Consider the following 13,155-nt stretch of genomic DNA (forward strand, 5'->3'; position numbering starts at 1 on the left):
GTGAAGAAATGGGCAAAAGACATGAATAGAAACTTCTCCAAAGAAGACATCCAGATGGCCAACTGACACATGAAAAAATGCTCAACATCACTCATCATCAGGGAAATACAAATCAAAACCACAATGAGATACCACCTTGCACCTGTCAGAATGGCTAACATTAATAATTCAGGCAACAACAGATGTTGGTGAGGATGTGGAGAAAGAGGATCCCTTTTGCAGTGTTGGTGGGAATGCAAGCTGGTGCAACCACTCTGGAAAACAGTATGGAGGTTCTTCAAAAAACTAAAAATAGAACTACCCTACAACCCAGCAATTGCACTACTAAGCATTTATCCAAGGGATACAGGTGTGCTGTTTTGAAGGGACACATGCACCCCCATGTTTATAGCAGCACTATCAACAATAGCCAAAGTCTGGAAAGAGCCCAAATGTCCATCGACAGATGAATGGATAAAGAAGATGTGGTGTGTATATATACAATGGAGTATTACTCGGCAATCAAAAAGAATGAAATCTTGCCATTTGCAACTATGTAGATGGAACTGGAGGATATTATGCTAAGTGAAATTAGTCAGAAAAAGATAAAAATCATATGACTTCTCTCATATGAGGACTTTAAGAGACAAAACGATGAACATAAAGGAAGGGAAACAAAAATAATATAAAAACAGGGAGTGGTACAAAACAGAAGAGACTCATAAATATGGGGAACAAACTGAGGGTTACTGGAGGGGTTGTGGGAAGAGGGATGGGCTAAATGGGTAAGGGGCACTAAGGAATCTACTCCTGAAATCATTGTTGCACTATATGCTAAGTAATTTGGATGTAAATTTAAAAAAATAAAAAATAAAACAAGTTAATAAAAAATATATTAGATGGAATATGTAGCTGGCTATATGAATCAATGGAATGAATTAGTGACCTGGAAGACAAAGAAATGGAAAGTAAACTGAGCAAGCGAGAGAAAAAAAGAATTATGCAAAACAAGAATAGATGTAGGAAACTCAGTGACTCCATCAAGCATAACATTTACATTATAGGGATCCTAGAAGGAGAAAAGAGGGAAGGGGGGGGGGCAGAAAATATATGCGAAAAATAGTTGCTGAAAATTTTCATAATCTGGGTAAGGAAACATATACAGATCCAGGAGGCACAGAGATTCACCAACAGAATCAACCCAAGGAGGTCCACACCAAGACACATAGTAATTAAAATTTTAAAAGTAGTGATAAAGGAAATGTTTTAAAGGCAGTGATACAAAAGTAGACTGTTACATACAAAGCAAACTCCCTAAGGCTAGCAGAAGATTTTTCAGCATAAACTTTAGAGGCCAGAAAGGACTGGCATAATATATTCAAAGTGCTGAAAGGGAAACCTCTGCAGCCAAGAATATTCTCTCCAGCAAGATTATCATTCAGAATAAAAGGAGAGATAAAGAGTTCCTCAGACAAAAACCAAAAGAGTTCATGACCACTAAATCTGCCCTATGAGAAATGTTAAAGGGGACTCTTTGAGTGGAAAGGAAAGACCATAACTGGGAATATGGAAAGTAGGAAACACAAAAGCAGTAAAAATAAGTATATGTGTAAAAATCAGTCAAGGTATTCATAAAACAAGTCTCACCACATACCTAATTGTAGGGGGCGAGGAGTACAGAATGGGTTCAAACTTAAGCCACCCTCAGCTTCATATACACTGCATTTACAGAAGGTGTTATATACAAACCTAAAGGTAACCACAATTCAATAAATAGTAATAGATACACAAAGAATAAAGAGAAAAGAATCCAAGTATAATACTAAAAAAAAAAGCCAGCAAGTCATGAAAGAGAGCAAGAGAAAGACCAGAAAAAAAAAAACTACAAAAACTATCACAAACCAAGTAACAATATAAAAATAAATATCTATCAATAATTACTTTGAATGTAAATGGACTAAATGCTCCAATCAAAAGACATAAGGTGTCACAATGGATTTAAAAAAACAAGAGCCATCTATATGCTGTCTACACAAGACTCATTTCAGACCTAAAGAAACCACAGATTGAAAGTGAGGGGATGGAGAAACAAGTATCATGAAAGTGGATGTCAAAAGAAAGCCAGGGTAGCAATACCTATATTGGACAAAATAGACTTTAAAACAATGACTGTCACAAGAGATGAAGAAAGGCATTATATACTGATAAAGGGGACAGTCCATCAACAAAATATAACAATTGTAAATATTTATGTGCCTCAAATGGAAGCACTCAAATACATAAAACATTTAATAATGAACATAAAGGAACTAATTGATAGTAATACAACAAGTCAGGAACATTAACACCCAGTTACATCAATGGATAGATCATCCAAACAGAAAATAAACAAGCAAACAGTGGCTTTGGATGACACACTGGGCCAGATAGATTTAACAGATATATTAAGAACATACCAACCTAAGAGAGTAGAATACACATTCTTTTTAAGTGCACATAGAACATTCTCCAGAATAGATCACATTTCAGGTCACAAACAAGTCTCAACAAATTCAAAAAGATTAAAGTCGTACCATGCATCTTTTCTGACCACAGTGCTATGAAAGTAGAAATCAACCAAAAGGAAAAATCTGTAAAGAGCACAAATACATGACACTAAACAATGAATGGGTCATCCACGAAATCAAAGAAATTAAAAATTACATGGAGACAAATACAGGAAAGCACAATGATCCAAAATCTTTGGGATGGAGCAAAAGTGAGTCTAAGAAATTTATAGTAAGATAGGCCTACTTCAAGAAGCAAAAAAAAAAAATTCAAATAAACAACCAACGTTACACCTAAAGGATCTAAAAAAAGAACAAACAAAACCCAAAGCCAGTAGAAGGAGGGAACTAATAAAGATTAGACCAGAAATAAGTTATAAGTTATATATATATATATATATATATATATATATATTTAATATATAATAAAAAAATATATATATAAGAGAACAGCTCAATGGAACAAAGAGTTGGTTCTTTGAAAAGATCAACAAAATGATAAACCTACAACCAGACTCAACAAGAGAGAGAGGGGGAGACAGAGAGAACTCAGAAAAACAAAACCAAAAATTAAAGAAGGCAGAGAAATAATTTTAATAATTGTAATTATTACAGAAATATGAATAATTATAAGAGAATATTACGAGAAATTATATTCCGACAAATTGGACTATCTAGAAGAAAAGGATAAATTCCTAGAAATATGTAACTTACCAAAACTGAACCAAGAAGAAATAGAAAATTTGAACAGACCAGTTACTAGCAAATGAAATTGAATCAGTAATCAAAAAACTCCCAACAAACAAAAGTCCAGGACCAGATGACTTCCCAGGAAAATTCTACCAAACAACCAAACATTTAGAGAGGACTTAACACCATTCTTCTCAAATTTTCCAAAAAATACGACAGGAAAACTTCCAAATTAATTCTATGAGGACAGCATTACCCTGATATCAAAGACAGATAAAGATACAAAGAAAGAAAGAAAGAAAGAAAGAAAGAAAGAAAGAAGAAAGAAAGAAAGACCAGCCAATATCTCTGATGAACATAGAGGTAATAATCCTCAACAGAATGTTACCAAACTGAACCCAACAATACATTAAAAAAATCATTCGCCATGATCAAGTGGGATTTATTCCCTGGGTGCAAGGGTGGTTCAATACTTGCAAATCAATCAATGTAATATATCACATCAATAAGAGAAAGGATATGGTCATTTTAATAGATGCAGAAAAAGCATTTGACAAAGTACAATATCTATTCATGATAAAAACTCTCAAAAAGTAGGGTTAGAGGGAACATACATCAGCATAATAATAGCCATTTATGAAAAATCCCCAGTGAACATCATCCTTAATGGGGAAAAACTGAGAGGCTAGGAACAAGACAATGATGTCCATTCTCACCACTTTTATTCAACATAGGACTGGAAGTACTAGCCACAGCAATCCAACAATAAAAATAAATAAAAGGCATCCAAATTGATAATGAAGACATAAAAATTTTACTATTTGTAGATGACATGACACTATACATAGAATATTCTAATAATTCCACCAAAAAAACTACTAGAACTGATAAAGGAATTCAGTAAAGTCACAGAATACAAAATCAATATACAAAAGTCTGTGGCATTTCTATACGCAAATAATGAGGCAGCAGAAAAATTAAGAAAATAATCCCATTTATAATTTCACCAAAAAATAATAAGATACCAAGGAATAAACTTAACCAAAGAGGTGAAAGACCTGTACTCTGAAAACTAAAAACACTGATGAAAGAAATTTAAGACACAAAGAAATGGAAAGACACTCCATGGTTACAGATTGGAAGAACAAATATTATTAAAATGTCTATAGTACCCAATCTACACATTTAATGCAGTCCCTATCAAAATACCAACAGCATTTTTCACAGAATGAGAACAATCCTAAAATTTGTACAGAGCCACAAAAGACTCAAATAGCCAAAGCAGTCTTGAAAAAGAACAAAGCTGGAGGCATCACAATTCCAGGCTTCAAGTTATATTACAAAGTTGTAGCAATAAAAGCAATATGGTAGTGGCACAAAAATAGACACATAGATCAGTGGAACAGAACAGAAAATCCTGAAGTAAATCCACAATTATATGGTCAATTAATCTTCAACAAAGGAGTAAAGATTTTCCAATGGGAAAAAGACACTCTATTCAGCAAAAGACATTGGGGAAACTGGACAGCAACATGCAAAAGAAAGAAACTAGACCAGGTTTGTACCATACACAAAAATAAATTCAAAATGGATTAAAGGTCTAAATATGAGAGCTGAAACCATAAAAATCCTAGAATAGAGCACAGGCAATAATTTCTCTGAGACTAACTGTAACAACATCTTTCTAGATATGTCTCCTGAGGCATGGGAAACAAAAGCAAAAATAAACTATTGGGATTACCTGAAAATAAAAAGCTTCTGCAGTGCAAAGGAAACAACCAACAAAATTAAAAGACTTCCTATGAAATGGGAGAAGATATTTGCAAATGACATATCTGATAAGGAGTTGGTATCTAAAATATATATAGAATTTATACAATTAAACACCCAAAACCAAATAATCCAATTAAAAAAATGGAGAAGACATGAACAGACATTTCTCCAAATAAGACATATAGATGGCCAACAGATACATGGGAAGATGTTCAAAATCACTCATCAAAGGAATGCACAATAAAACTACAATGAATTAGGGTTTTGTTTTTTTTGGGTGGGGGTAAATATCTAGTAAGGAAATTGCTGGATCATATGGTAGTTCTATTTTTAACTTTTTGCGGACCCTCCAAACTGTTTTCCAGAGTGGCTGCACCAGTTTGCATTTCCACCAACAGTATAGAAGGGTTTTCTCTTTCTCCACATCCCCACCAACACCTGTTGTTTCTTGTATTGTTGATTTTTGCCATTCTGACAGGTGTGAGGTTTTTATTGCAGCATTATCTAGAATAGCCAAACTATGGAAACAGACCAAGTGTCCATTGATGAATGGATAAAGAAGAGGTAGTATAGATATACAATAGAGTATTAGCCATGAAAAACATGAAATCTTGCCATTTGCAGTGACATGAGTGGAGCTACAGAGTATTATGCTAAGTTAAAGCAGTCAGTCAGAAAAAGACAAAAACATGATTTCACTCATATGTGGAATTCAAGAAAAAAAAGCAAAAGAGCATGGGGGAAAAAAGAGAGGCAAACCAAGAAACAGATTCTTATCTATAAAGAACTGACAGTTATAAGAAGGAAGGTGGTGGGGGGTGGGAGGGTTAAATAGGGGACGGGGATTAAGGAGTACACTTGTAATGAACACCAAGTGTTGTTAGAAAGTGTGGAAGTATTATGGTGGTGTACACCTGAAACTAATATTACACTGTCAACTAACTGGAATTTAAATAAAAAATTAAAATAAAACTTCAATGAGATATCATCCCACTCCTGTCAGATGGTTAAAATAAAAAACACAACAAAGCACGTGTTGGCAAGGATGTGGAGAAAAAGGAACCCTCGTGCACTGGGTAAAGCCCACCATGGTCTCTATACCATTAAAGAATAATACATTTATCATGATGAGCGGTGAGTGACATATAGAATTGTTGAATCACTATATTGTACACCTAAAATTAATATAACACTGTATTTTAACTATACTAGAATTAAAATAAAAAAGTTTTTAATTAAAAAATAAAAAATTCCAAAGATATTCATCTTGATGAGGTTTAAACAGGCAGCACATTTATTAATATTAAGTTTCTTCATATATCAAGTAAAACCATTACAAAAGACTTAACGCGTATGCCAGGAAAAATAATTTAATTTGGAAAAATATGACAGAAGCTTTTTTCTTTTTGCAAGAAATAAATTTTAAAATTTAATGAAGTACTCTGAACCTCTATTTACACCTCTGTAAAATGGAACTCATATTTAGCTTGCAAGAATTACAGTAAGAGTTAGAGATAATATAGGTAAAACTCCCTATTACAAGGCCCGGTGCATAGTAGCTACTCAAATAAGTGACAGCTAAAAAAAAATGGTAGTACTTAGTGAATGCATATTGATTACTCATCTATAATAATTGAAGTAGATCACTTGTAAGACAAAATCTGACTTCATCTGATTAGGTAAAATTAACATCCCACCATTTAAATAAAATGTTGCTTTTTAAAAGCAAGTAGAGTGATCTATATACTCTTTAGTTGTTATAGTAACTCTGACACCAGGGAATAAAGTGTCCCATTGACACCCATGGTCATTTACCATGTTTTCTCTTTATTCATTAAATAGCTAAATGTAAAATTAGAAAAATGCCAACTATCAAAATCAGATATCTAAAAACCAGTGTATTTTTATACACAAATATGAAGTTTTTCATTTAAAACTTTCATTTAACCTTCATTTAAATTAGCATTTAACTTTCATTTAAATGTTTTTCATTTTCATTTATAAATCTGAATGTGGAGACATGTTTAATTTAAAAACTGAAAACATAGTGTTAAACAATAATAAATGAATAATATTTTTAATGTTGAAGGAATATTTTCATGGCCAAATAATCCAATAAAACTTCTTGGTTTCTACATTCTATTTCAAATGTGGCTGGTTAAATAAAAAGAAGTATGTTTAAGTTTCAAATTATATCTAGCCTCTTATCACCTGGAACTTAAAAGCAAGAAATCTATTCAACTTTTATTTTTGTGTTTCCAAAGGCCTATCACAATTACTTATACTCTCTAGACACTTAGTTTATTAAATAAGTATATTTGCATATTTCCAATATTGTATTAAATTATATTTCTAGTAGTGAAACCAATGCATGATACTAGTTTAAAATACTTTGTTAGTAACAATCAGATTATATTCCCTTTCAGTTTAATGTTAAGTGCATCAAATTTCATGTGAAAATTCTTAATATTTGTATAATAAGTATCAAACTTTTTACTTTACCAATGTGAGTAGCCAAAATAGTGCATTATCAATTTTACTAGATACCAGCTGAATGTATATTTTGCCATCATGAACTAGTTGGATTCAATTTAATTATCTGAGAATCACTCTTTGCTTCATTAAAATATACACACAGTCATGGGTATTGTCTACATATGCCAAACCATCCATATTAATATCTCACCTTATTCCATGTACACTGTTGAACAAACTGAAATGATTATAAATTTAAAGTGACTGGTAAAGAATAATGTACTGAAGATTCTTATGCACCTTGTATATAACTTTATATAATTGTATTGAGGTTTTTGGCGCTCTAATTCATCAATAAAGAGATATATAGACACGAGTTATTCTTTATTATCACAGAGAATAGTTAGAATAATAAAAATTAGTTGTAGTTATTTTTAAGAAAACATATTTAAAGATGATTCATTTCAAACTGCCAGCCAATTTAATGTAAGACACTTGTCAAATATCCGTTTTTTCATGTGAATCACAAAATATTTCCTTCAAAATCCACCTGTAGTTAAAATAGAGAGATTAGACTGAAAATAAATATGTGATGATGGTTTTAGGTGTCCACTATCACCTAATTTTTATAGCTTTGCATTTGTCATCCAACCGTTGCTTGGGAACCAGTGCCAGACATACATAGATGGAGAGAGAGTCTCACTTTCCCAGCAAAAGCCTCAGGTGAACTTCCAATTTGAAATATTGGCTTCCCCACTCAGAAATGAGGAGCTAAATGTGTGAAACTGGATACAAGAAGTATACAGGAGTTAAATATCCTTAAAAGTATAAGTCTGGTGTATGTGCTTAGTCCCCTACTATTTACTCAAAATAAGGTAGTAACAATGGAACAAAAAGGGGTGTGAGTCATGAGAGAGGGAAATGATGATTCCCTGCATCTCTTGCCAAATATTACACTAGTTTTACTAACAAGGAACAGAGTGGATAACTGAATATTTCATCAATTTCAACATAACAAAATATAAACAATTCATGTGCAAAGAAGTCTGCTAAATATTTCAGGTGGGTTCTAAGGCATTAGATTGAAAATAAGTGTGTGATGTTTTTATGAGTCTACCATCATGTAATTTTTACGGCTATGCATTTGTCACCAGCCAGTGCTAGAACTGTTAGGCATATCCAGATGGAGAGTCTCACCATCTTGACAGAAAATCTCATATGATTTTCCAAAGTATATCTAAAATTTATATTTATTGAAATATATTAATCTTTGCTTTTTTTTTTCTTTTTGGCATCTGACCTATTTCCTGGCCATTTGGAAGCAGCTATGTTGCTCCAAGAATTAGGATTATTACAGCAGATGCTTAAAGAAAGTCAATGTTGAGCTGATTTCCACAATTATTCTTTGAAAGAGAGAGCAAGTCTGGAGAATTGGGTTTCAACCCCCACTAAAGAAAGAGGTTTTCTAAATCTCAAAAGTATCCTTAAGATACTCAAACAGGGAGTTACTAGAAATAAGTGAAGAGAACTCAAATGAAGACTCACAGGAAGCCTCTGACAGATAGGAAGTGAGAGGTTTCTGTGATTCAGAAGGACGAGGTAGGTCAGGGAGGTCAGATGACAATGTCTCACTTTTGAAGAAGGTGGGATGGGCAACAGAACATCCAGACAGGTAAAAGTCCAAGAAAATTGTGAATTTTGTGTATGGGTGTAAAGTCTACAAGCATCTCAGAGAAGCCTGGATTCAGCATGGTGCCAGCTGGGTGGGAGCTGAGCAGGTAGTAGTGAGCTATGACTTTCCTGAAGGGGCAAGGCAACTGCATACAGAGGCCAGATGGGGAAGGCAGCTGGGCCTAAGGATATGTGGAACTAGCAAATGGAAGGTATCAAGTCAGCTAAGTCACAGCATCCTGCAGTACCGTGAAGAGAGAGCAGATCAATCTATGAACCATAGACTTGACTATGAGGTGATCGCGGTGGGCTCTATAACCAGGAATGGCAAGGGAGTAGTGAGGCCAGTGAGTACCATGAGAAAAAACAAAAAAAAATGAAAAAACACTTCCCATAACCACTGTTTGCATAAACAAACTTCTTCTTCTTTCTAGCTGGTTAGTGGAAGTAAAAAGAAAGAACAGCCCTTGATGGAAACCGAATGAGGTAATCCCTATAAGGCTCTGTGAAACTAAGAAATGGATATATTTTCTTAACTGCCAAGTTTGCTCCACATTGCATGTACTCACCAGCCTTCCTTCCTTTACTCCCCACACTTGGTGAAGAAATCATGAATAAATTTTCATAAAGAAGACATCAGACCCCTTACAGAGAAGCATTTTTTGCAGGTGCCTTTTTATAATTATACTGAATAATGACATCTGAAGAAGGATCCATACAAGTGATGTGTTTTTCATTTTAACACAGCTTAGTTTCCCTTCCCTATTTGCTGAGTCTTGAACTGTTTTAATCTTACCTTTGTGCACAGACCAGGTGATCTTGAAGTTCAATAGACATGCGAAGGTAAGAATATTGGTAGAGGGATGGAGATGTTTGGATAGATAGAATTCTAGAAATTGGTAAGTTGAAGTTCTTAATTTTCATTGTCTTTATTGATGACAAATTTGATATTTCAACACAGCAGAATAAATAGACATCTGAACTTGTGTTTGACAATTTATATGGTGTATTTCACCTACTTTCCCAAAGCTGCCAATGCTTCTAAGTTATGTTTCTTTAAAACCTCTGGAAAATTAGGGAAGAGGTCATGATCATCTCTAACTTTTCATGTTTATGACCACCATTTTTCACCAAAATATTGCAACTTCCTCAAAAATGTTCTCTCTGCCTCCAGGCTAATTATCTATCTCCAATTCTATTCTCTGTATTGCACTAAGAGTGAGTTTTCTTATATGCCAATCTGAATTATGCTGCTCTCCTGCTTACATCAGAATCAAGACTACACAACTTAATACCAAGTACAAGACCACTGATCATCTGGACCTTGTTTTCTTCTTCAGCCTCATCGTCAGCCCCACCTTATACTCTCTCTCACCATCAAGGTCTCTGCATATACTGTTATGTCCTATTTGGAATACTTTTCTTTTCCTGCCTGTGGCATCTTCTGACTGCATGCTCAGCTAATTCCTAAGCCACTTTTAGACCAGGGCTTATATCTTCTATCCCAAATGCCTTTGCCCATTCTTAAATCAAACTAGGTGCCCCTCATAGATGCTCCAATAGCTCCCTGTACCTCCTCCATCATTGCACTTACCACACAGTAACTATTTATCTAGTCTCCATCCAACTGTGAGTTCAAAGAAGGTAGGAACTGTGTTTGATGTATTCATTGGTTACCTCCACAGTCTGGCAGAGTTGCACATAGTAAATGCTTCATAACTAGTTATTGAAGAATAAAATGATGCCTAAGGCAAGATTCTTCAACACTGCAAACAAAATCTATTTTTCCCCTTGTGTTTAAGGGCTTTTCTTCTATTAACATAAATAACTTAAAGTTGGATGCTTTATGTTGATATAAACTATTAACAGGAAATTTGTAGTTTCAGAGTTGAAAGGAATAATTTGGTCCTAGCCTTTTCCATTTCTTTGTCTCTTTCTTCCTTCATTTTCACCCTATCCCGACTCCCCACTGCTTTCTTTTTAAGCATTAAGACACCCAACTAATTGAGAGCCAAGCAGTGTTAGAAATCAGTATTTTTTTTCTACGCCTCATTAAAAAATGAAGAACTTAAAAAGCAAGCTTATGGGCATATTTATATTTTATATACTTGGGATAGCTAGTGATAATTTCCCTAACATTTAGCATTGTTATCCTGTGACATAATCGCCCATGGGATTGTGCCATTAGCATAATGGCTTGCTCAATAAGGAAAAATATTTAAGATATTATTTGGAGGAGTTCTCCATTGCACTTTTGTAAGACATATTTACTACTTTCAAAGTAAGAAATTTTATATTTTTCTTCTGTTTCTTCCAAATTATAGTGAAAAGCTTTTTAAGAAACTTTTCACTCTGATTTTTCTTATGAATATGCACATATCAAAAAAGTCAAAATGCACAGAATACTCAGGTCATAAGGAGATACTTTATTGGTTAAAGTGATGAGTTTTAAAGCCTGCCATGTGAAAATCTCTTTCTAGTTATATCAATATAGGGCTTACCATTTTAAGTTAATCTGAATAGTATCTTTACCCTATGGAGAATATACCTCTTGTGTCTTCATGTTGTAGAGCTGCATATTCTATTTTGGCAAGAATATAGTATGTTTGTAATAAATTTCCATAAACCATTTTGGTCTTGCTCATGAATTTCGAAGCCCTCAGAAGGAGATTTACTTTTGTATAATATATTATGACCTGATATCTTCAGTTCTTAACCTATTTTAGGAAAACTATGATAGATATATCCATTGACTATTTGGCCATTATAATTTTTTTTTTTGTATTTACCAAGTTAAAACTGCATCAAATCAGTGTGGACATAATTGTCATGCTGCTCAGCAGCTCAAATTGAGGTCTTTGAATAATAAAACATGAAGAAAACAAAGCAACTATTTCTTAATTGGAATATAGTTTGCTAGAGATGTATTTTAAAATATAAGCTTTTCTAGGAAGTGGACAGTAAAAGGTATCTTTAGTGGCAAAAATTTTAAAACCACTGCTTTCTATAAATTATAACAACAACAACAACAACAAAAAACCCTTCACAGTTAAGTAAATATCATAGAAAAAGAGATGTTAAGTTTTATATGCAACTAAGGAAAAACATTTTTAAGTGGGCTTCATTTAGAGTAATTTCTGTTTGTTAAATTGGATGAGTCAGATTTGATGTATTAAGAGAAATTTCAGAAGATTATAAAACAGGCCTTGACAACTATTTACAATACCATTTAAATATTTTGCTCATATATATCTAAATATTGACCATGATGCTGATGTAACATTGCAAAATACCATGCATCTTATTTAAAGCAATTATGGGGTATGTTTTTTCCTCCTTTAAACAGTAAAATGGAATGGGGTATGCTTTCTTAGTGACTTAATTCAGATATCTCTGAAAGTGCTTTGTCAGTTAAAGCTTTCAACTAGCTTAAAAGTAATGCTTTCCCTATTTCTCCGTGAGTGGAAAAAGAGCAAACAAAAGCATGTTTCACAGTAAGGTCAGCATGACATAAAAGCAACAAAAGCCAGTAAATTCAACATGAGCTTGACATTCTGGGACTAATCCAGCAGTTCTGCAACAGTCTTCCAACTACACAGCTGCATAAAGCTGTGGACAAGCCTGGGCGCAGCCTCCAGGCATTTGCCCAGAGCTCAGCCTTGAAATGTGATCAACTTCAAGGAGAACAGATTTGTATTTTTCTTTGGCTACAGGATATTTAGATAAAGTATACGTCATTGCTATTATGAACTGCTTTTTTACGTACCACCAAAACTCCCAAATTCTTAAATTTTCTCCAATGACAGGGAGGACAAAATTTTAAGGCCGCATTGTTTCAGGCCTAACTCTGGAAGTACAGATTCTATTATCCCCAGGTACATGATGGTCTGTAGGGATGTTTTCCTGAGCTTAAATAGGGATGTGATCCAACTTAAATGCAATTACCTAAGGCCCAGTTCATATTATGAATTCATGTTATGGATGTAGACCTATCCAGGCTAGATTTCCATAATACAGGGTG

At 33.8% G+C, this 13,155-nt stretch overlaps 1 long non-coding RNA gene across 2 annotated transcripts in view; it reads left to right on the forward strand.

Moving 5' to 3' along the window:
- Window positions 1–13,155, forward strand: part of LOC125915060 (uncharacterized) — a 38,133-nt gene that overhangs the window by 19,272 nt on the left and 5,706 nt on the right. For both annotated transcript variants that reach the window (XR_007455550.1, XR_007455558.1), the window contains one exon: window positions 9,569–9,620. This is a non-coding gene — a long non-coding RNA (uncharacterized LOC125915060). The remainder of the gene's footprint in view (window positions 1–9,568; window positions 9,621–13,155) is intronic.

The sequence above is a fragment of the Panthera uncia genome, chromosome D1, assembly GCF_023721935.1.
Source record: "Panthera uncia isolate 11264 chromosome D1, Puncia_PCG_1.0, whole genome shotgun sequence".
Taxonomy (NCBI): Eukaryota; Metazoa; Chordata; class Mammalia; order Carnivora; family Felidae; genus Panthera; species Panthera uncia.